This window comes from Phasianus colchicus, chromosome 1 (genome assembly GCF_987193195.1).
Source record: "Phasianus colchicus chromosome 1, bPhaCol1.hap1.1, whole genome shotgun sequence".
Lineage (NCBI taxonomy): Eukaryota > Metazoa > Chordata > Aves > Galliformes > Phasianidae > Phasianus > Phasianus colchicus.
The window spans coordinates 124,691,385-124,716,800 of NC_143436.1; the positions used below are offsets into that span (position 1 = coordinate 124,691,385).

General features: G+C 42.4%; 2 long non-coding RNA genes across 4 annotated transcripts in view; both read left to right on the forward strand.

Moving 5' to 3' along the window:
* Positions 1-2,149, forward strand: part of LOC149920009 (uncharacterized) — a 168,850-nt gene extending 166,701 nt beyond the window's left edge. For all 3 annotated transcript variants that reach the window (XR_016460112.1, XR_016460116.1, XR_016460111.1), the window contains exon 5: positions 65-2,149. This is a non-coding gene — a long non-coding RNA (uncharacterized LOC149920009). The remainder of the gene's footprint in view (positions 1-64) is intronic.
* Positions 2,150-20,830: 18,681 nt separating this feature from the next.
* On the forward strand, positions 20,831-25,190 carry LOC149920013 (uncharacterized). Its single transcript, XR_016463480.1, has 3 exons — positions 20,831-21,551; positions 24,815-24,898; positions 24,990-25,190. It is a non-coding gene; the product is annotated as an uncharacterized LOC149920013 (long non-coding RNA).
* Positions 25,191-25,416: the final 226 nt, after the last annotated feature.

Genomic DNA, 25,416 nt, shown 5'->3' on the forward strand with positions numbered 1-25,416 from the left:
TTCCATAACTGGTGGCATTCTCTTTATGGTATGTTGTATCTTTATGTCTTGTCTGTTTACACAGGACCAAAATATTATCATCGGCTGAGTTCCAGAGGCAGAAGCCAGGGCTGCTGGAAATAGGGTCAAGGAAGAAACGGACTCTACAAACTGGGACCAGGAAAGCAAGGCTAACAGCTGGAATTCTTTCCCTGAAGTGCCTTTCCAGCTTCTTATTTCTGTCTGCCTTCATTATTTGATTAACACAAAAGAAATCTAAAGAGTATACTCACTAAATCCTGAGTAAATGCTAACCTGTCCTATGGCCACACTTGCAGACTGCCCTCTACACTTTTCATGTGCATTTGGGGCACTTCTCTGCCATAGCCTGAGAAAACTGTACAGAATGAGAAGACCTGAGGCAACACTCCTTGCAACTTATCAATCAAGAAACAATGGAAACAGACCAGGTCAAATGTTGCTTGATGTTAGTTTTTATATTTCTGCTTGTTACAAGTTTAAAGGATGCAGTGCCCAGCAACATCATCTGTGGTTTCTGTTATGCATGGCTCCAACCAGAGAGCTTACAAAAGGCTTTTCCTGGTCCCATTAAGTAGGGAAGAAGATGGACGTGGATGGACATGGATATGTAAAAAAGCAAATGAGGAAATGTTGATCAGTATAGGAAGATGAAGGTATTACTTTCCTGTTTTGTTAAGTTTTTATTGGAAAAAGAGCAGAGTGTATTTTAAGGGAGCCTTCAAAGACCTGCAAACCAAACTGTTACTAGAGAACAGTGTACTCCATAGTGAGATTTATATTGACTGCAGCTCCTGCTGTTTCATTATCCTCTTTGCAACATCACCCTCTTCTCACATGCTAGCCATCGTCCTGCTCTCACTGACCATGATTTTGCACCACGAACAGGGTGATTTTCCTTCCCACCCACATAAACTTGTCAGGCTTCTTGTGTACAATAGCCATTCTTAAATCTCTGGGCACTGTGTTTCCTTTTCTGAAATCTTCCAAACCACTCTAGACAATATTATTTGATCTTTGTAGCCCACAAAGCAATCTGGGAATAATAAACTAGTTTATTATTGATATTGCAGAAAGTTCAAGCTTCACTTGTGGTATGAATCTTATGTCTCAGCAAAGTTTTCTGTTTCCTCATGCAACAGGAATGGCTTTGCACACCAGATACTGTCCCAATGTCAGTATGGGACATGCAGAACTACATTTATGTCTGAGAAGCAGGACCCAAGCAAGCAGTGTTAGTGGCAAACCCTTACACTGTTTTTCCCCGACACATATCCTTAGCAGCTTGAGTCACTGGGAACATGTTCCCAGTACCATATGTCCCTTTCTGTTCATGAGGCTAAGACTTGGGCCATATAATCCAGGAAACACAAGAAGGGTATGATTTTTTTATTATTATTATTTTTTTATAGTCAGTGTATGAAGTGTTTTATAGGCAATTAAATCATTACCATAGTTTTTGAGTCAGATTAGTGTATTGCACAGAAGGAAGTAGTCATGAAAGAGGTGAAAAAGATACTTTTCCCTTGGTTTTCAGCACAGTTTTCTGAACAGCATAGAACGCAGCTCTTTAACCAAACAACAGTCACTGACTTCATGAGGACACCTGAAAATGAGAAATGTTTACAGATTCTGCCTGTAACACATCCCTGGTAGACCCAAGAAGAGAGGATGCTCATAGGGGGGAAGGCCTTTGCTGAAAAGGGCATTTTTGCAGCCTGGCTGGCCTGGTCCACAAGTGTCAGTGCTGAATGTAGCAGTCTCCCTCCTCCCTCTCCCATGCCCAGCCCTGAGAGCCTTATTTCCTCATGGAGCAAAGCAGGTAAAAAACTTGCCCTATGAAAAGAAGGGGTTAGCTCAGCACCCTGCAGTCAGAGAAGTGCTTTCACTGGCACAAGAGAGGGGAGGAAAGTGGGAAGAGTGAATCCCCCTTTCAGCATCAGTGACCTGCACCCTGCAGTCTCGCCCACACCTGTCTCCTTGTTTGTTTCAGCTTGTACAACACATTCACACTGATCAACTAATGAGATGGGAATTCACAATGTACCCATTGCTGGTCTATCTCATAGCCCCTCAGTACTCGTGCCAGGCTTTTGGTCTTGACTGAAAATAGCATTAACATAGAAGAAATTAAGACAGTGACAAGATCCTTTTTCTTTTCTTGTAAGAACTCAAAATAGATGAAATGAGAAGTTAATGTTGGAAATTTTCCAAGTGATATTACACTTGCTGCCCAGGTGTGGTCTATATTTATTAATAATATTGATAATATTTAATGTCTGCTCTCAATTTAGCAATTTCTATTATTTTATCCAAGCATGATGCAGGGATACTAGCACCAGGATTGCATTTTTGTTGCCTCATTTATCTTGGAAAGTTTCCAGCAGACTGAATAGAAAGGAAAGAGAAGGTTTGGGCACATCAGACATACTCTGCTTATACTGACATGTAACATGTTGGCTTACAGCTATGGCTGATGATTCAATTCTGAGTTCTGCAGCTTTAGAAAGAGCAGCATTTACTGGTTTGAATGGTGAGAGGGTACACTTGTGACTTTCAGAAAAGCTTTTACTCTATCAACATTAGAGATGGAATCTAAGCAAACACAATTTTCAGTACAGAGGAAATAGTCAAGTTTCAAAGTATTGGTTTCTTCTTCTTTTTAACTAAAATTTGTTTTATGTTTGTATCCCTCTAAACACCTCTTAGCATTCTAATTTGCTTTAGGTGCTTTCCCCAGGCAAATTATGTAGAGAAGAAGCCCAGTACTTTTCATTTGTCTTTATCTTGCTTCATGCTGTGCCTGGTGGCAGCGTGCTTCAGTTTCCCATGCTTCTTCATGAAAAAACAAGAGCACTGAATTCTTGGCTGGACAGTGTAGCTCTTCATTTGTGTTTGTTTTCACACATTAAAATCCTGGCTTAGCACAGTGTTAGCTTTGGACCTAGCAGCAAGTACTAGAATGGCATAGCTTCAGTTTTCATATTTCTCCAGGTAGAGTATAGCTAGAAAGCTTTACAGCCTCATGCCCAAAAATGGCCTTTTGTGTAGCATAGCAACCAGAAAAAAAAAAACTTCAGGGATAAAATTCACCCACCAGGTTTGTTGTAGTGGTTGAGCTCGTGGTCTTGCTCAGTGCTTGAGAAAGTAGTGGTGGAAAGCCAAAGCAGACATTTTTTAAGAAGAGCAGTATGAGAAGAAGAAGAGAAAACAAGTGGAGGCAAGATATGAGGGAAAGAAAGGAGAAGCAGACAGAGCAAGGCAGAAATAAGTAAGGCACAGTGGTGTGCAGAAGCTCTGAAAGCAGAAATGGAAGTGAAAGATGGGATGTTTGGTGGGAAACTTGCAGCAATCCAACCATGACTGGCTAGTGCTACTCTGCCATACTGCTCTCAGGCAGTGCTATGATTCCCTAGCTGCTGCTTAGGGACACCTCTGCACTTCAGCCACCAAAATTGCACTAGTCTGCTCTCCTAGGTCAGACAGAGCAGGACTAAATGGGGCCCTCTGGAAAGAGAGATGACTGGAAAATAAAGTGGGTAATCTCCCCCTGCTTAAGGGAAATAGCCAGGAGTTAAAATACGTAAAATCTCAAAGCTTCTACACTGCTGGTACTGATATAATTCTTTATCCTTTTTATGCTGAAATAACATCAACAAAAAACAAAAACCAGAGACAGCTACTTCCCCACTGTCAGTAGGTGAAAAGAGTGATATAAAGGGGATCCTTATGCAGTCATGATCATTCATTATTCTGATTCTGTTGCTTCAGCATTTCCAATGGCTTTCAGCTGCCCGAAGAACTCCCAAAACAAGATCTGAACTCTGAGCTAGACTTACCAAAACCTTAAAGACTTGTTCCTGTATCTTCCTGATTCATTTATCGGTCAAGAAAAAATTACTCTTGGTTTGCCAAAGTTTCAGAAATTTGCAATCCTTGTGCTGTATGTTTTGGGGGACTTTTTTCTTTAATGGTTTGGGTTGCTCTATTTATTTTGTTCCTCTTTTGGTCTGTGTGGTTACGAATTATGCAGAGTGGAGTGGACAGGAATGTTTTCCCCTGGCTCATGAGCATTTTCATGTTAGGCAGAGGTTACTTGGAATGGTGGAGCCCAGCCACATGCTCTGATGCTCAGTTTCTCTCATAGCTGTGGAAGCTGCCAGGGAGATGATCAGTGCCACTTACTCTGAAGTGTCAAGTTGTCTGTGTGAATCCAAGGGAACAGTCAGTCTGAATTTCTCAAGAAATGGTTACTTCTGAGTAGTTTTGGCTCATTTCTCTTATTTTTGCTTTGGTTTTGAACCACCACTTAGTCTCCATACCACCACACTACTGGGACAGCCACACTTACAGCAGAGCTTCCTTCTGAAAAATGTTGATGATTCATACAGTTCAACCCAACCATGACTTTCTGCAGCCATCTGAGCAGCTGCTTCATTTGCAGAACAAAATTCAAACCAGAAATAGGAAGTTCACAGCCAGGTTGCTAGTGTTGTTGAGCTAAAGTAATACATTAATAAATTAATCACGCATTCAGCTTAAATGCTCTCATTTTGTTGACACCAAGGTTTGTGATTATGCTTATATTTGGCTGTTCATAATTCTTACTCTGCTTCGCAGATTGGATAGCTTAAACTGTAAGTGAAGGTACTGAGCAGGATGAAGTATCAATGGCAAACTTAATTCAACAGCTCCTTTTATGGGAATAGTTTGACAAAGCTTGAAAGAACCATGTTGTGACTGAATCACAGCCTTGATTCTTACAATCAGGTTGCTAATTTCTTCAGCACTTATTAATTTGCGTTTGTGATTGGCTGTATTTTTATAACTTCTGTCAGGCAACAGTGCAAGCATCCCACAAACATTCATTCCAACCCTGCTTTTTGTGGTGACCTTCCCATGCAAATGCTCCACTGTGAAGATGGTCCATGACAAACCTGATGAGGATGGGCCAGGAAATGAAACTCTGCAAATCTCGAAGTTGACCTGGAAAGCAGGCAGGGCATGCTCCTGCATGCGCTGAGCGCTGGCAGCAAGGCTGCTGCCTTGAATGTAGGTCACCACTGGCTCATGGAAATTCACTGCTCACAACTCCATGTGAGGAGAACCGTAAAGCAGTGCTTTACAGAAAGGAGGCAAATGGCTAATGCTCTCTGTGTGGTAATTACACGCTTTCTGTGCTGTAATTACAGCAGTACAGAGAGGTAGGCTTCTCATTGCTTTGGCTTGATCTCCAATATTTCCATGACCTCTGCGTAAGCAAGGCAAATGAGTATCTGACATCACTAGTGAGATTCCTTGAGGGCAAATTTCATTTGAAAATGTAGTTTAAATACGAAGTTTCTTGACATAAATGAGGCATCTGTCTTTTGTCTTTTTTAAACAGCTTGCGCTTAAGAGCTTGTTCCAGAGGGAATGCTATTGTCAGAGCGAGGAGCTGCCTCCAAGCTAATCTCTCCATTGCCTGCAGATCCCTGCTCACAAGCCCGCCTGCAGTAATTAATGGGGATTTTTCCTTGCTAGTAGAATACAGATGCACAGAAACACATGCTCACGTACAGACACATGTGGAGATCTGATTTCTATCAGTTTCTGAACTCTACCAAAATCAAACACAGACCGTGCTTACTGTTTAGATGTAAGCACATAATTGAATATGCTGGCTCTTGTACTCAAAGAAGCAAGGAAGAGAACCAGTTTGGTGAAAAAAAGCGCTGACAAACCTTTCTTTTGTTTTTATTTCCCTTAATCATCACACTCATCAGGAGAACATCCTCTCTTGTGTCTCATTTAACCCCAGGACAGTAATTCTGCATTCTCTGTCACTTCTCCATCCATTGTTCTGGAGCTCCATCACTGCCACTTAATAGCCTGCTCTATTCTTCAGCTCACACTGCACTGTCATCCTGCACCTTTAATGTATCTTAACACATATGACGCATGATGATTCTACAAGAATGTAATTGTTTAAAAAGAGGGCCCGAGAAATTTCACACTAAAAGACCTGCATTGCTCTTTCAGTCTCACAGATGAAGCAACCATGATCATTCATATCAGTGATCTGTTCTGAAAAAAAACCAGTCTCCTCTTGTTAATGATCTTGTTCCCATCTTCCCATCCTCTACACCATCTACGCTGTCCCTGTTCATCTTATTATTACAGCCTGTACATGCATTTTCCTCTATAATGCTTACAGTAAAAATCACAGAATGATTTGAGTTGGAACGGACTCTTACAGATCTTTCAGTCCACTGAACCACTAACCACTGCAGTCCTTAGGAATGCACTCTTGACAGATGATGTATTATGCATGCCAGCAGAAAGATTAGCTCTTCACTGTGACTTTGGGCCTGAATCAGAAGTTGTCCCATGTCTGCAAAAACTGTTACTGGTAAAAGACAGCCTCCTATGCACCAGCAGAAGAAGGGCTGTAAAAGGAAGGGATGTTGCTTGGCAGACAAAACTAGGACATCAGGCTCCAATCTCACACTGTTTCAGGCCTGCCTTGATGTCATGATTATTTTATCTTGCTGGGAAATACTGTTGTTAGAGAGATGATGCATCTCAGTTCAGTCACTCTGTGCTGAGAGGAGAAACTCATGCAAGTGGGTTTAGCATCCCAAATCTGATACATATTTGATAAAATTTCTACACAGCTGTCAGGACAAAATATATTACAGGCCAGTGAGCAGTTCTGATGGAGTAGCTCTAGGATTTAGGGAGGATGTAGGTGCCTATATCCAAAACACCACCACAAATCAACAAACCAAACAAACAAACCACTGGCTGTGATTCTTAAAGAATTTTTAATAGTCACTATTTCACATTTCTCCCCCCTTGAGATGTACTTTAGAGCATGTCTAGATGTGCCTCGCTCCTAATTGATCAGGAATACAAGTTTGTCTTTCTATGTGTTCTCAGCCAGCCAGAAACATTTCCCACTCCCTTTTGGTTCCATACAACTAGTTGGAGTGTTTCTAGAAATGATCAAATTTCCATTGCAATAACCAGGTGCAACCACAACTCTTCCTGGAACATAATGAATATTGAATCACACTTGTGGATGGCAGTGTTACCTGTGCTTTAAAATACCCACCTCACTCTACCAGGCTCTGGACTCCAGTTGCTCAGCTCTGCAGTGAAAGGTAAAGCCCTTTATCTCTGCATGCTCTGTGTTGCTGAGCTATGGGACTGGTGTGCTCCAAACTCAAGGGATGCTGAGAAGCTTTGTTGACAGTTTGGGCCATTACATGTTCAGTGACCTGTCTGTGGGATTTGTGTACCAAATACAAGTCTGTACCTACTTAGCACAGGACTAGCCCCTTTAACTGATAATATCAGGAAGTGATTCAGGCACCTGTAGTAGAAGGGCATGATAATAAGTGGCTATTGTGCTAAATTGATAAAATGCCCTAAGACTCTTGGTGGAAAGAGCTGGTAGATCTTGAGTTCTCATAGGGTAAATCATTTATGATCTATCCATCTTAATTATTTATATTCCCTTAATTCCTATGCCCTAGAGGTAGAGTTCTTTTATGAAGATCTAGTCATCTAAAAGTTGGGAATCTTGTCAAAGTTGGATGTCTAAGGTTACTCAGCAACAAGTAAGGAAGACTTGCACCTTTGACATCTCCCTCAGAGGGGCTGAAGAAGAAGTTGAGATAGTACAAACTCTAGTTACCTTCAAATGCTAAACCTGGGTATGTGCTTAGACTCTGGTGCAGGTACATTGGATGAGCCTGTTGCTTTCTTCTGCCCCTCACCAGTGCAGGTCCAGGACTTGGTGCTGGCAAGGATTCTGCATATTCTTGTTCACACTATTGAGCTTGCTCCAAGGCCACTAAGAGCTGGCCTAGGTTGAAGGCGGGCTGATGCTGCCAAGAGTCATGAGCAAGAGGATAGAATGTAGTGAAGGAAGAAGAATGAGATGGAGAATAGAGAAGAAAGCAAAAATTCAAGGCGGAAATTGGTTGGAGGAAAAAGCAATAAGGGGAGACAGAAAGAAAGAAACAAAAGGCTGCTTGAGAGCAGCAAAATTCCCTGTGCACCACTTGCAGGCATCATGTAAGGCTGGTAGTTGATACACCAAGCAGAATAGATGGGTGCACTACCAGACAAAGCCATCCCCACTCTTCTGCCTGGTGTGGCCTGGCTTTTCCAGCACCCTGCCCTGCTCCTAATGGATCACACTGATGGCCAGGCATGTAGTTCACATCTTTCACACAGCTGTCCCTTATGCTTTTATTTCTTATTGTGAAGATTACTCACTACTTACTTACTTCTTACTTTCATTTCTACCTGCCAGACTCATGACTGACAGAGGAAAGAAGGCATCAGCACCCCCATCTGCAGCCCCTCTTATGCTGCTCACCATCCCTGAGAGAAGAGCATCTGCAAGGCACTTATGGGAAGGGCAGGGAGATAGCTGGCACTCAGATGTCCTGAATATGCAGATTTATATTAGGAAGCTATGACAAATAAAAATTATTTTAAGGCCATCACATTAGTCAGGGCCTTTTTATGCATTTGCTGCAATGAGACAAAAGTGAATAGAGTCACAAGTGTGTACTGAATGGAAAGGTTAATCAAAGGCAGCTTTTTGCAGTTACTTCCTTCTACTGGTCTTTGCCAAGAAATATTCAGTTTATCTCTCTTTTTTTTTTTTTTTAATATATATTTCCAACTTTTCATTCTCTTACTTTTTTAAAAAATCAGAATTATATTACACTCATTGTTAAATACCTGGAGAAGAAATGGTGAATATGTAACATTGCAAAGCTAATTTGAAAAAAATGGCTTTTCAGCTTCAGTAATTTTGACTGACTTTTCTATATGCATTGTAAAAAGGTGCTGACTGATTCTTTGTTGCAAGCATTGAATATAATCCCTTTAAGAAAAGCACTTGAGCTAGTAGAAAGCTGCAGAGCAGTCCCAGCACATCCAGAAGCTGTATAGGCCTATTGATAAATCTGTGCTGGGGACGTTATCTCATACACGCTGACCAGCTGGGAAGCATTTGGGAACATTTTATGGACCAAATCAGCATAAAATGGTGAGTTGACTGCAAGTGGACTGCAGTGCAGGATGGAAGTATGTAAGCCAACTTTAGACAAGCCCACACCAACTTAAGAGGCCGTTTACCTGGCAACACTCATTCTGGGGAAACACAGATGTTGTCTGTGCTCTCATTCACTGGAGCAGCTCACCTCACAGCTGAGGCTCTGACTGCAGCTAAATTCACAGAAGCCCCACTGGCAGAAGTTGCAAGAGAAGGATTAAATCCCTGCTGGAGGTGGAATGGGGCTGCCTGCAGGCTTGTGGGGCTTCCCAGCTCCTTCTGCTGCTGCCAGACCAAGCTGGGACTGATCCAGCCGGCGATGCTTGATCCTTCGGTACAGAAGCAGAGCTGACCTTGGCTCCACTCTGCCATAACAGCACACTTCCCATAAGTCATTAAGCTGTAACTTTCCTCAATCTGAGCCAAGAACCGAATTGCTGTAAAGTACCTTGTACTAAATTTCAAAAAGAGGCTGAGATATACCAGGAAATCACCCTTCTGCATTGAAATGATTTTACTCTCCCAGACTGCGAGCGCAGTAGGACTGGTTTTACATCCCTCCAAGGCTTGATTTTTCTGTGCTTCCTTTCTAGACCCACACTGTTATTTTCTCATCACAGAAAAAGCCTGCAATAATTTTCTTTTTCTATTTGTTAACCCATTTCCAAGTTTAGCTCTCTGACTTCTTGTTTTGTTGAAGTTTCTCTGCTCTGGTGGTGAACTCTTTCTGTTACTAGAAAGATATAAGTACTATATGAGGTGAATGAGAGTTCAGCCCCACTGCCTAACTGCACTTTCCTGGTCAGACTCTGGTTCTCGGCTCTTTTTTCATTGAAGCTTTCCCTTCAGACTTAAAATAGATGCTTCTAGCATATCCAAAATATTGTTAGAACTTGGAAGAATTCTGAGCCTCTTCTGACCCACTGAGGTAAAAATCTGCTTTTTGCTCTCTTCTTGAGGCTGTAGATGTCTGCTTTCAAAACTTCATCTGAAATCATCTGAATCAGTTTCTATCCTGGTTTCTCATCAATGCTTAGACTACTTCTTTTAACTTTTTAAAAATTGTGATGATATCAGAACCCTTTTGTGGGTGTTCTGCTTTGTCTATGCAAAGCACTTGACATGATAATTTCATGTTTTTCTCCTTAATTTCTATGGCTTTAGAGGCAGTAGACACCATTGAAGCAGATGTTATCCACGTCTGCATTACTCCTGCTGTCCTAAACACTCAAAACAACTCAGTGGTGACATTAAGCTGGCTCCATTACAGTAGAAGAGGGTAAGGCCTTCTTAGTCACAAGACATTACTGTCCATTGTTGTCATGCAGCAGGTCTCAGTCTTCCTGGTTAGCTGTGATCCATCCAGAATCTCCAAGATGGGATAAACTACTACCTTCTAATTCCACAAAAACCCATAGCCCCCCAGCACCCTGGCAGAGACTGGAAATTTTTCTGGAAAAGGTAGATGGGTTAAGTAGCCATGGGTTATGTTGTTAACTACCCACTCAGTAGATGCTTGCTACCTTCCAGGCAGTTTGGTAATGACTTTTCATAGCACTTAAGCTGGGGAAGGTTAGGATTCCTTCTGATGAAATGAGATTGGCAGTCTGTGGAAAATGCAGTTTCTCTGAAAATAGAACAATTACTGAAGTAGACCAATTTTAGGAACTTTGATCAGAAAATAATTGTTAGATACAGAAGAGGGTATCTCATCTAAAGATGTTTCTACTTTAGTGATGGAATGCAATTGAAATTTCCTAACAAATCAAAAAAGAGAACAGGCAAGAAGATGGAAATAGTGAAAGGAAAGAATGTTGATAAGACAAGAAGTAATGGCCTTAAGTTTCACCAGGGGAGGTTCAAATTGGATATTAAGAAAAATTTATTCTCAGAAGGAGGGTGAGCCATTGGAACAGGCTGCCGTGGGAGGTGGTGAAGTCACCATCCTTGGAGATATCCAAGAAAAGTGTAAATGTCACACTGAGTGACATGGTTTAGAGGTATGGTGATGATGGATTGATGGTTGGGCTAGATGATCATAACGGTCATTCCAACATTAATGATTCTATGATTCTATGAAGGAAAAGGCAATCATCTGATAAAGCAGCAGAGACCATTTATGTCCTATTACATATGAAATTATCATACTGTAAAAATAAAAGCTTGTTCTGTTCTGCTTAGGAACTCTGTTTCCCATGACAAACTGTGTTGATCTGCTCAAACACAGCTTTTCAGTGGAACAGACATGTTGCTAACCATCACCAGCTGTACTCAAAGACCTTTTATTCTGCCAAATTCCTTCCTTTTTCTTTGGACATCTCCTATTAGCTTCTTAGCAGATACTAGCTAACAAATCTACAATACAAACTGTTTGTGTCACTGATATTGTGGGATAAAGTACAATCAGTCAAGATGTCTTTCTGCTAATATGATTCAAAACTATTTCTATGGCATATGTGCTCTCTGTCCCAACAGGTATGTTTATTTTGCTCCATTGTTGCATTTCCAGATTTTATTTTATTGCTCCTTCCTGTACTATTTGTTGTGTGGGTATACTGCTAGTTAACAAACCTAACTGGGCTTACTTTGCAAATGCTGTGAGCTTAAACTGCAGTAACAGCTCTGAAAGTTGAGTCTTAACAACATACAGGTACTATGTTCCTGCCCACACTTCTCTTTCAGATCTGCAGGTCTGTGCATGGGCTTCGACAGCACTGTAGACGCTTCTTCCTGCTTGTTAGTACAAAGGCCTAAGCAGAGAATTAGACATCTATGTAAGTTTCAGAAACTGAATCAAAGGGTCCAAAAGGTATTTGAGGAAGATACTGAGTCTGGGCTTGTGCACATTTGTACGCATGTGTTACCACCAAAAGTTATCAAAAAGTTGCCTTTTTCTTCTTTCCATCCCTCCCCCACTTTCACCAGCCGCAGCCTGAGGGCACAGTGAAGTCAGTACATTAGAGAATAGAGGGATACAGCATACTGCAGTCTGCTTGCTTTGCTGTGGGAGAGCAGCCCCTGAGGAGCTGCAGGGGATGACACTAGGTCTGGGGACAGTTCAGAGCTACCTCCCCACCTGCAGTTTTCCTTACTGTCCTTGCTATTCTGCTCTGCCAGTGAGCACACCTGAGAGCCTTGTTGTGCAGAGAGCAATCAGCAAAGCTCTTTGAAAATTAATGTGTCCATTTTCAATGAGGAACCATGTGGGCGTACCTCTGGGAATATGGAGATGAGAGTTTCCTTCAGCTAGTGGGGAATTCTGCACCCCATCTTCTTTCTGTTCAGTTCCTATTACAATTTCTGTCAGCGCTGGATAAAAGACCTTTAGCTCTGGCAGATAGTGTGGAGGAACTAAGAATCTTTGTTCCTCATTACAGCACTGGACTTAGCAGTCCCCAAGCTGTTATGAAACACAGTAGAGGGCTCACAACAGGAAGTAAAACAACCAGCAAGTCACATAAAGGCTTTCCTTCCTATTCTAAGATTTCAGAACTTCCTTGTCCTACAGCTCAAAATCCTCTTAGAGCTGTTGCATTTCTTTAAGGGAATTTTTTCTTATTTCTGCTTGGGTCGCAATAAGGACCCATCATCTGCTCACTCTTACAGCATCCTCAATTGAAATGAAAAACAAGGAGGAGGAAAAGGAAAGACGCAACTTAATCAATTCTCAGAGGAGATCCTGAAGCTTGTGGTCAAAGGGCTGCAGACCGCATTAGGTATCCGTTCCCCTGGCTCCATTCAAGCTCCTGCTGCAGCTCTGTGCCTCCTTACTCCAGCCTCATTTCTCTTTCTCTAATTAGACACGGTATAGCCATTCTGGATGGCAAATAATCTCACAGCCTATTCAGCATGTTGACTCTTGCACAACTATTTAATCAGAATTTGATTGTGTTTGGAGGCAATCCATCTGTTTAGTGGCCGAATGAATAAAGGCTGTCTGAGAAACTGCGTTCAAAACCCAGAACAGGGATAATTTCCTTCTAGGTGCAAAGCCTGGGTCAGCTCCTATTCATTTTATTTATATGAGCAATCACACAGTGAAAAGGACACAACTGAGCTAGATAAGCAGGAACCAGTCTATTATGTTTTCTTCCCTAAATACCCCAAGCCCTCATTTTGGAGAGTCTCAAGAACCTTTTGACCACTTGTGTTGTCTTGATCTTTTGGTCAAGACAACACAAGCAGCACAAGTTTAAGCATGGGATTATCTGAGCAGTTAAAGTTAGGCACATGCTTAAACACTTGCTGCGTTAAAGTTCAGAGCAGCTCTGGGAGTTTGGTCTGCTCTACTACCATTTGTGGATGCTAAGAAAAGTCCTTGTGAAGATGCAGTTGCTTCTAGGTTTCACACAGATGAATATGTTACAGTACATAATTTTTTTTTTTTTTTTTTTTTTTTTGTCAGCAGAGGAGGTGACTTCTGGTGGGAACTTCTCACACTGCTCAAAACAGAACAAAAAGCAGTGACCCACTGGCTGGATTTTTTTTTCTCTCCATTTCTGCATGGGTGGAGCTGTAAAAGGGGCATTGTGTAAATCTCAGAAGAATGGGTAAGAAAGTGGTTTCCCAAGTACGTTTTGACCAGATGCCACCACTGGTGGCACTAAGAGCGATGGATGCAGCTGTAATGGGGCTGTGAGAAGGAGAGGGACCCTAGCAGTTGAGGCAGCACCAGAGCAGCATGTCCATCTCCACCAACACACCACATACTCAGCACCCCATTCTAGCAGCACCACTAGATCACCTTGCCCATAGGCACTATGCTCATTTGTGGAAAAAAGATGGATAAAGCAAATGGCATCTGAGGCAGGCTGAAGCAGATGCCCTTTTCACTTTATGAATAACTGATCCCATTCCTTGAACAGCTGGTAGGTTGCAGGCCACCTCCCTGTCTCCCTTGTGCACTCAGCTTTTGTTTCAGATCCCGAAGCTGCTCCAGCTGGAAGGGCCCTCAGGGTCTCCCCTTGCCAAGCACCCTGTGCAACTCCTTGATTACGACTTTCAGGGCTGGGGCCTGCTGATTGTCACTGGTCATCGTGCTTTTTGTATACAGGATGCAAAGGAGGAGGGCATGTAGTAAGCCGTGCTGCAGCCTCTCAAGGTTACCCGGAGGCTATTATTAGAGCTGAGCTGTTGATCCGAAGGCCCTCTCTTTGTCTCCCTACATCAGGTGAAGGCTGCAGACAAGCTTGCTCAGGGCTGAAAGGTGACTGACAGCCCCAGTGCTGCACTTGAGAGGGCAATGAGAGAGAGGCAGCCTCCTTCAGCCTCCATCCCTCACAGGCAAACAGACGGCAGTGTATGCCTGCTGGGAAGTGCTCAGTAAGGGAAGGTAGGAACAGAAATTTTAAACTGCGTTTTCTCTAACGCCCAATAAAATTGTGTCCAAAGTCTGAGGATTAGATGGACAAAATCAAACCCATAACACTGTCAGCATTCCCTCAATTTATCCCCACTGTTTCAGATGTTGCAGAACTTCTCCCCATCCCCCCACTCACCCACTAATCTATGAACAGATGTTCATTTTGCAAACAGCTGTTCTGCTTGAAAATGGCACTGATCTCGTTCCCCTTCCCTGCCCCTTAAGAGAAGATTGCTGTCTGTACACAATGGCATAGAGAGAGGGTTTGGGTGAGCAAACCTCCTCCTCTTCAGAAAGAAACACACTGGGTTAGTTCACCCCATCCAGGAGGATGCTCGGTTATTTACAGCACATATCATGCAGTAAAAATTAGGCTATTTGGAACTGTTGAAAGTGACTATTCGGAGTCTCCAGACACATTTACAATGTTTGGTTCTCTTGTCAGAACATCTTATTAAAATATCACAGCAAAGCGCAGTGGTGCTGTGTACAGACATTTCTTTTCAAATCCACTCTCAAATTTGATTGCCCAGGATCACTGCTTATGTCTGCTGTTCTTCATGAAAGTTAGCAGGAGTCTTCTCTCCCAGCGAATCTGAAGGAAGAATACCTGACATGAAGAGTCCAGCGACTAAATTTAAGTACAGCATTGAAACACTGAGGTCATTGAGATTTTTACAGTATTTCTTCTCAATATGCAGCTTCTTCGAATGCGCTACAGGAAACAAGGATAGCAAGATAGCAGATCTGTCACACAAGACAGCAGAACTGCCCAGTGCAGGATCTTTCTTGAGATAAGTGTTGGTCTGCAAAATTTCAGATGTAATCTCTGTGGATAAATTTTTTTTTGCAGGTATAAACATCTGAAATAAGAGAACTCTGAACAATAACAGCCAGAATTTGCACATCTGGAAGATCTATGCACATCCACAGAAATTCAGATACTGCCTTCAGCAAGTAACTCCAAAATACTCTTCCATCCACGGCTCTTTTTTTCCCTCTTTTTGTATTCATGAATATTCTTTAATATTCTCATGAGTTTGACTACTTTAGATTCCGATGAAAAAATAATCTTTTCAATCTAAGCTGAAATAGAATGAATTAAGCCCAAGCTGCACTGATATTAGCATGTAAATGATGCTCATGGAGTCAGTGCCATGCCTATTGTAAGTGAATGTTACTATACAGCGCAATATTTTCCAGGGTCAAAAACAGACTGAATGTTTATAGCAAATGACTATTTTCTCAGTATTCTTTTTATAAGGCATGTACTGTACTGTGATGTTAAGCACATTCATTACAAATATTTATGAAGTTTTTTTTTTTCCCCCCAAATCTTTTTGCAATGCTTCCATACAAAGGTGTGTTTTAAAGGATAGTCTGCAGTTGCTAATCCCCACTAATTACTCTTTGTAATATCTTTCTGGCACCTAATCTAGGCATGTGTAAAGATAGGACACACCTCACCAAGGGACAAGCTATGTTTTCAGCTCTTTTTATTCCCTTTATGTGATCTTATTCTGCCTGGAAACACACTGAACTGATCCTGAACACCCAAAAGAAGAGGTGTTCAGGAAAACAGCAAACAGTGTGGTGACTGAGCTGCTTGACAGAGTCTCACCTTCTAATGTATGCAGATTTATAGTTCATTTCTTCCGTTGCTAGCTCTTCAAGTTCATGGTTTTGTGTTCACAGGGAAAAAGAAGAGTACCTCTTTCCGAGTCTGTTGATACAGATTATAAAACCTCTCTCTCCAGTCTGTGTCCAAAGTGTAGATGTGCTAAAAAGGGCTCAGTGCTCAAGGGATTCTCTTTCTGCTGGGTCTCATTGTACTGATGTTGGCAATTGCCACATGTGAGCTCATCTTATCTAACAAACTATGCAGGACCGGGCCAGTTCAATTCTTGTGTGATATCCCTGAGAAAACCCCAAGAACACTAGAAACCATAAATCACTGCTTTTTATGGGACTGCTCAATGTTTGAATGGTTTAAATATTTACAGCACGGAAGCTAGAATGCTGCATCCAGCCTAGCACACTCTGATGCAGCTCACTCTGGGCCAAAGAGCAGACTCACACTGCTGCTTCCATGGGAGGCTAAACCCAAGGATCAAGGTGTCCCAAATACTGTACCTTTTCTGGAGGATCAGGCACCCAGGTCTCAGTGTTGTCTGCTGAGTCCACTGTAGCCTATGGTTACAAACAACTAGCAGAACAGGTATAATTCAGTCCATTCCACAGGTGACTGCCTTCCTCATAAGTCACAGAAGTATTTTCAGCTATATAAGGGAGTTCTGTGAAAGTCCAGTCAACAGATTTACAGAGAAATCAAGTGTAAGCCACCATCATCATCCTAGGTACTTCTGTTAGGTTAGCAGCAAATTTATGAAGTCCCAATAGAGATTTCCCCTCCATTTGTCTAACAAAAACTGCATTTTCCCTCCCCCAACAGTCCCTCCTAATCCAACTGGAAAATCTGCTCCTGGCCCTAAATTAGGTAATTAGTTTAACAAGCAAATCAGCAAAGCATGCCAAAGAAGCAGTCAGCAGTGCCTACCCAACTTCTTATCTCTGTGGCCAGCTTCTCATGATAATAGCAAAGGTAGAAATCACCTCACACATCTTCCCCCAAATGGTTATTTAATTAATCAGGAAGGACAGGTGGAGTGTCTCATTCAGGACTGCCTGTATCGTTTGTCTTATCCTCTGATTTCAATCATACTTCTTCCTCTTCAGTATTCACTCTCAGGATAATGTATTTAGTAGACATAATCCTATTTCTTCCCAACTTTCGTTTTGCTAGGTTAGATAAGCCAGTATCCAGTAATCTCATCTCATTAGCTGCTCTCAGTTCTCATATCACCTTGGTAGCTTCTCTCCTATTTCAGTTTTCAGTTTAATCTTTTTCTTTTCCTTATCTTTTAATATATAAAATGACTCTAATATTCTCCAGGTATTCATACTTAATGAACTAGAACTTCCTCTTTTCTGCTGAAAAAATACTTTGACTGATACATTATAGAAGCACAGCAATGTAAAGCTAGTGAAGGACTACCTGAGACTACACAAATGAGTCAGTTCTGTTCCTCTCTGTCCCTTGAGATTGAATTCTAGCTGTATGATATTGGTGGTCTTGATCTTCAGCCATCAGCCCACATATCTTCTTCCCTGCTGCCTCTGACACAGCAACTCTGCATCTTATGAGTCCATGGATGAGCCTTTGCACTTTATGCCTCTGTTATTCATTATATTCCTGTTGCTCTAATTCACAGGGTCCTCCAGTCCTCCCCAGATGACAGTCTTGTCCTCTTCAGCATTACCAACCCTGTGCCACTTCATGTCTTAACCTTACATCGAGTTCTTGGCCAAATTCAGTAATGAGAAAATTGGATAGTGTTGGTTTCCAAACCCGTCCGAGGAACACCACTAACCTCACTTATCCTGACCATTCCTGGACACTCTCACCTGGTCACTGCTCTGAGTCCTACATGAAACCTGCTCACCTCATTACATAAATGATTGCTACTATAACTTCAGCAGTGCTCGAGGCCTGTGAACTTCATATTCACAGAAAGCATAGGCAATAACTGTTAAGTATAATATTCAAGAGTCTTAAAAAAAAACAGTACTAATGAAGGCAGTAATAACTAGAGGAAAGCAGATTTAGAATTTTTTTTTGTTTGTTTTAATTATTTTACAAAGTCAAAATACTGAAATGAGAACATACAAGGTATGTATAACTTTTGCTTGTTTTCTGGTGAATCCTAAAATAGCTGAAACTGAACAACTTCTACTAAATATAAATAATATTGAGAATATTGAGAATAATGCATTCTAAAATGCAGTACTAAGAATAATAAATAAAAAAAGAAAGTCATGCCCTTGAATAACTCCTTGTAAATTGTTGTATAGAAAATACTTATTGACATTTATTGTATCCTTCTGCAATTCTTACTCTCCTTAAAAAACTTGGAAACAAACCATTTTTGTGAATTGTTGAGAAGTTTGAAACGGCTAATCTTCACAGGATATTACAGTCATAAATTACTTTTAAAAAACCTGGGCAGGAATCTGGTGTACAAATCAATACATTATTCAGTTATGAGGAACTAGCTCCATAACTATTATTAATGGGAAAATCCTCAAAGAGCAATAGTCAGTGAGTTCTTCTGACATCGCATTATAAATATTCAAAACACAAATTTTCTGAGAAGTATTAGCTGGTATAAAAGGCAGTGCGATATCTGGATCATGCCAGCCGTGATATGAAAAGGGAAACGTTTTGCATGCAGCACTATTGTGTCTGCGAAAATTGCTGCCAAACTGCCACTGAAAACATCAAGTCATCCTTTTATTCATTTTCTATTTATTTGCTAAAGAACTTGTTAAGGTCTACAATCAACTGCCTCTTCTTCAATTATCTAAAAATACCATCCAGTGAAATTCATCAGATCAATTCATATTAAAACACAAAAACACAGTTTTATGGTTAGAAAGTGACGGATTCATAGATACACATAAAGCTTGGCGATTCTGGATAGAGGATATAAATACACAGCTCACTTCTGGGGGTATTCCTTCAGTTGTTCCTAATAGCTGTTGCTCCCTATCTTCCAGAAACACTGCCTCATACTCCTTCCTGGGGGATGGGGAGGCTCCAAGTAGAGCCCAGCTGAAAATGTATGGCCCAAATCAGCGGCCCTCACACTTCCTCCTGTCAAGGGGTCACAGGTTTCCTTGACACTCTTTACATTCTTTATTACTTGAACATTATCCTACTTCAAATACAATTTTCTTGAGGAAAACAACATCTATTTCTTATAACATTTTCTGCCTTGCCCATCTTTACAGATGTATCCTCTGCTATTGGCATGAGATGACATCAGTGCAGACAAGACTTCAATATGCATATAAGCCAAGGAAAACTTCTGGATCAGAGCTACCTTGTCCCCATTGGAGGTAGCTACCTTCCAGAGTCAAGATGTTGATATTAATAATACCCTCGTATTCTAGCCAGATTGTGTCTTCCTCACGAAAGAAAGCATCTCCTTCAAAGCAAGCTGGTCTCCAGACTCATCTTGGAAGCACTGTCACAATAGCAAGCTCACAAAACCATAAATCAGCTTCAGCACCTCTTCATGCTCCCCACACTGGGCTGTGGGAGGGTTCCCCAGTGGCTGACAGGAAGTAGAGGTGGCTTTTAGCATCCTCTTGGCATGCTCACCTAGAGAGCAGGGCTGGTCCCCACCATTTTGACTGTGAACCACTGAGGTGTATAACTATACTATGGAGCAAAGGCTTATACCAAAAATCAAGCAAGCACAGTGAAAATGAATGAATACAAACCACCTCGCACCATGCAGTAAAAACATACACCATTTACTTATTTCACAAAGCAGGAAAGATTTCTGTTCACAGGTTAACACTGCTGAATTTTAGCAACACAGGCAGACACATGGAAGCATCTCATGGGCACATGCTTCCTCACCTCCCACTGGCCAGCTTACCAGTAATGATGCCGAGGACCCCAGGCATCTCTCATGCGCGCAGACATTTATTCATGAGCTGAATCCCATCCCAAATGTCCAATTTGCCTAATTCCAGTTTTATTTCTTTGCTAAATCTGCTCTCTGTTACCAGCTTTCTTCATTTCTGTGTCCCCCGTGGGCAAGCGGCAAACATCCAGCCACTGGGCTCAGGAGCAGGTGGGTGCCCTTGGGACAGTCCCATTCTGAATACCTGAGCACAAAAATGAAATGTTGTTTTTGGATGTAAATGTCCAGAACAGCAGCTGAGCCTGAGGTGAGAAGCAGGAACAGAGGTGGTTCTATTCAAATTTGGGGTGTCATGGCCATGTCACTGCCAGCTGGAGGAGAGAAGCCTGGAGGAGTGTGAGGAGTTGCTGCTGGCTGCAGGCCCTGGGGTGGGCTTGTTGGGCCTGTTTTGTTCCAGGTCCCCCCCTATGGAAGTTCTGAACTTGAGTAGATTTTTATTTTCATATTCAGGGTAACTTAAGAACAAGCCACTTATCAGGACACATCTTTGGAACAAGCTATTTCTCAGCATTTTGGTACAATCAGGGTGTCTCTGAAGACTGTTGGTCTTCTCTAAATCTTAGCTTAGTGGCTGTAATGAAGAGTTTCTAAGTAAAAACAAAAGAAAAGCTTTGTCGCTTCCTCTAGCTGCTGAAAAGAGCTACTTAGAACTATGTGCTGTGGGGAACAGTCACTTCCTTACCATGTTTGGCCAGAGAAAGAGATTGTGCTGAACTCGGAAGAGCCGATCATTGTGCCGTTCATGAAAAAATTTAAAACATCTTTTGCCTTCCTGCTTCCCCTCTCCCCCCTTTTTTTTTTTTTTTTTTTTAGTAAGTAAAGATGCAAACACTTACACGCCGTGTTTTTGAAAACAAAAGGCTGAACCATCTCAGACATATCTCACCAATTTTATTTTTTTCTCATTCTGCAGTTGAGTCAAAACTGGTTACAACACAGCAGAAACTTCAACAAATGCACCCAGTGCGTGTACTGAGTAAAATGGGGAAAGAACCAAAGCAACTCATGTGTGCTGCCTCAGTGAGGTCATGTTACAGTGGATACAAAACCAATTAGAGCACACAAGAAATTCAGCATTGAGCATGAAAGCAGTAAATGCTGTGTGAAAGGCTGCATAAAAATGTGTGGTTTTAGCACTCTCTACATGAAAATGAAATTAGAATACAGTTGTTTTCAATTTTCAGGCATAGCTCTGCTGGGATGTGTACTATGAGCTGAACATCAGATTAAAACGCGCTATCTAGGCTGCCACTTAAGGCATTCTTTCCTGTCTTATAAAAAGTTGGTGGGTCAAGGAATTCAAATGAGACTCACACCTCATGAGCTGGGTGCCTGTTACGGCCTGTTTTATACCAGCATTGCCCATGGATGTACATGAACACCCCGGAGTCAAGCGCTGGCACAGCCTGCCAGGTATCTATGTGGCACAGGACACTGCTTCTAGCATTTCAGTCTTGTTCATCTTTGTGTTTCCCAGTGCAAACGGGCTTTAGCAAGTGCTCAGTGAGTGTGGACAGAAGGGGAGACCTGTACAGATGGAGCCACAGGTGCCCATGAGGTATGTCTGCTTTGCTCTGCTCCCCCATGCTGGGCCACGCATAGCTGTCTCCCTGCAGTCCCCAAGCAGTGTCAAAGGAAGTCTGAAGTAAGAGGAAATCCATCCTTTTCCCAAGAACAGCTGCATGTGTTTTGGGGCAGAGTTTTTTTTTTTCTTTTCTCCCACTGGACTGAGGCTTGTGAAACTGCATCTGCTGCAGTACTCCTTTTAAAATCTTGAACTAAATAAGTCCTCACTTACAAGGCAAGGCCTCACTCTTGCCCATTGCTGATAGTACTTACTGCCTGCTGCCCATGAGAAAAAGTACCTCACAATGAGCCTAGACTTTCAGTCCCCCTTCAGCCTGCTGCCCTGGTGTGACCCACTGCAGTGCACAGGCCTGAAAATATCTCCATCTCTAGGGAAGAAGCTCATCCAGTTCCTACCAGGGGAACATTTCAACTGTCCGGGAGAATAGAGCAATTCATTATGAATAGTGATAATAGTATTAACAGCAGCAGCAATGGGAGTGGATTCCATTCAAGATGCTCCTCATTTAAAAGCCGTTAGCATTTCCTGTCTTAGTTTTCACATGGACAGCTTCTGGGAAGTTAAAGCCCATTGATTTCCCTAGGAATTGCCCTGCTGTACACTGGGGTTAGGAGGACACCCCTGAGAGCACAGCTGCTTTGCAAGGCAAAGTTGTTGATGCCACAGCTCTGCAGATGCTGGTGATCTTCCTCGAGCCACATGTAAAGTCAGTAAAGACTCCTGCCTGAGCTGGAGTCAGGGATTGTCTGTGCTCTTCTGGGCAAAAGGTATAAGAGCTGTCCTCTGCAGCCCCTACAGTGAGGAGCAAGGGAAGGCCTTCCTCTAACAACTGCTGATCCTATGCAAGGACATCATTTTCCAGCAGAAAATATGTTGAATTCTCCAAACATGTTTCCTAAGTAGATTATATGAAGAAAGGTCACTTTCATAGCCACGCTAGGAGTCATCAGATGACTCTTGCATCCATTGTGTAGTTGGCTGCTATCCTGCCTAGAAACCTCAAATATTTTCACAGGATAATGGTGAAGATTCCCAGACTGATCTTCTCACAAACCTTGGTGGAACTCTCATACCTTGGATAAGTACACTGTCAGTAACAGGGACAGGATAATCTACCTCCTGCATGTATTTGCCTCCTCCATTCCATGTGAGGTGACATTCTACATTATTTCTTCATCTCGAGGCTCTGTCTGGCCTTCAGTCTCTTTCAATGAAGCCCACAACACTTAAATTCATCCCCCGTTTCCCCTCCTTTTCCTGTTTTGCACATTTTCTCCTCACTTCCTGTCACACTTCAGTGCTTGCCTTACCAAACCTCTGACAAACATGAGTGGTGGTTACTACCACGAGAGCAAGACAGCTGTGAGGCTAACCATCAACCTTTGTTAGCATCCCATAAGCACCAAAAATGCAAGTGACCTTTTAAGGAATGAAAGGTTGGGATCTGAGGCCCATTCCCACAACTGCATATTTCACACACACTAAGGGGTGGCTCAAAGCCTGGTCCTGACAATACAATTATAGAATTACAGAATGGTTTGGGTTGGAAGGGACCTCAAAGCCCACCCAGCCACCACCCCTGCCATGGGCAGGGCTGTCCCCCACCAGCTCAGGCTGCCCAGGGCCCCATGCAACCTGGCCTTGAGCGCCTCCAGGGATGGGGCACCACAGCTTCTCCGGGCAGCTGCGTCAGCGCCTCACCAGCCTCTGAGTAAAGAACTTCTGTATAGCATCTAAACTAAATCTCTCCTTTTACTTTAAAGCCATTTTGCTGTGTTCTATCACCATCAGACTGTGTAAAAAGTCAATCTCCCTTCTGTTTATAATCTCCCTTTACGTACTGGAAGGCTGTAATGAGGTCTCCCTAGAGCCTTTTCCAGGCTGAACAAGCCCAGTTCCCTCAACCTTTCTTCATAGCAGAGGTGCTCCAGAACATCTGTGGACATTTTATTGTGGATTTAAAGAGGAAGGAGATCCGGGGGCAAGTGAAACATCCACGTTATTTATTTTGTATTTTGCCTTCGGTTTATCAAGCATTACTCAGTTTATTGTCTGTTAGATTGAAAGCGTGCCACCCTGGGCGGCTGGTGGTGACTCAGTGCAGCACCCTGCCCTGCACCAGTGCTGCAGCTCCCACCACCCCAGCCTTCACCACAGACAGGCTTGGGGACAAAAACACTACAGGACGGGACTGCAGGGACGGCCACTTGAACACCTTTCTTCTAGTCTCTGAGTCATCCTGAAAGTGGCCCTGGAGGTTTTCACTGTGCATTCACAAAGCTGTTTGCACTCTGAGAAATCACCACCCTCTGCAGCAACAGGCCAAAGCCACCTTTCAAAGCCATTGCAAAAAAAAGGATGAAACAGAGGTGTTTCCAACAGAGCTCCCCACGCCCTGTCTCTTGTCGCTAAATACAGCCTCAGGGTGTGTTTTTTCCTCCTGTTTGTCTTCCAACCTGCAGCAGAGCTCTATGAGCCAGTAGGCAGAGTTAAGGTGTTGCTCACTCAGGTACCTGATGCAATTGGCAGAAACAACAGGAGAGGTCCTTAAATTACCCATGATTCATCCCTCCATGAAGTCATACCGCTTTTGTGTTTATCTTTTTTATTGTTGGTGGTTGTTTTTTTTTTTAATACTGTCTGATACTATATCAGATCATGTATTTTATTAGACTTACAGGTCAAGGGTTTTCAGCTTGTCTGTCACTTCTTACTGCTCAAGAAAAAAATTTATGCCAGTTTGAAAGCGCAAAATTTGGTTTCCAGTGTGGATTTCCATATTTCCTGTATTAAATGTAATTCTCCAGGTGTCAGAGCACTCACTGAGTCGGTGAAGACATCCTGTGTTTATAACAGAGTATACGTGTTCTCTTCCAAGTACATCCAAAGTTGTTCTTCATGGTCTCCCTCTGACTCTGTCAATTCATTGCCCTCCTGTATGTGAACCCTTCACCATTAGCCTAGCTGAACTAGTATTTATATATTATATTGCAGAACTCTAGAAAATAAGGCTTAAAGGAACACTGAGTAGCAGAGTCAACTCCAGCTCTTGAAGTAAGAACAAATGTTAAGAGACCACAATCTCATAGTGTTCCGTGGCAAAGACCTCTGCTGAAGGAATATAGATCAAGGGCACTGGCTGGTATGGGTACAGGCCTGGGTCTGTAGTCTTAGCCAGACAAGGGTGCCATTAGCTTCTCCCTCTGGGGGATTTTCTCTGTTCCAAATTTCAGAGTGAGATGGGTATCCCTGCTGCTAGTGAGGACTCCAGCCTGGTCATGAAACAACACAGATAACAAGGGATACAAGTGTCTGAGGTGAGAATGTTGAAATGCAAGTAATGCATTTATTTGCCTTAATACAGCTTTTAAACGTTTGAAGTCAAAGAATTGCCCTTTTATCTTTGAGGCTTGTGAGCCCATTGTCTTGCAAGGTGGCTAGCACTGAAGCTTTTGTGTGACTGGGTGCTGCCTGCTGTGGACAACATCAGAAGAGACACCACAGTGCCAGTGTTCTTCTCACCCTTGGAGAAAAGCAGCGACTGCAGACCAAAGACAAGCAACACGTATATTACAGAGCAAGGAAACCATTTGTGCCATAATTAATAAATGATAAAAACTGTGTATGGCTTTGTTGCCTATCTCCTAATAAGCCCTGCTGGTCTCCTGCCTTTGTTTCCCATTCTAAATTATAACAGAATCATAGAATAATTTGATTTACAAAAGAGCTCTGGAGATTACCTGCTCCAATACCCCACTCAAGGTAGGGCAAGCTTTGCAACTAGATCAGGATGCTCAGGACCCTTGGTGTTCCTAATATATCCAGGGATGGTGGT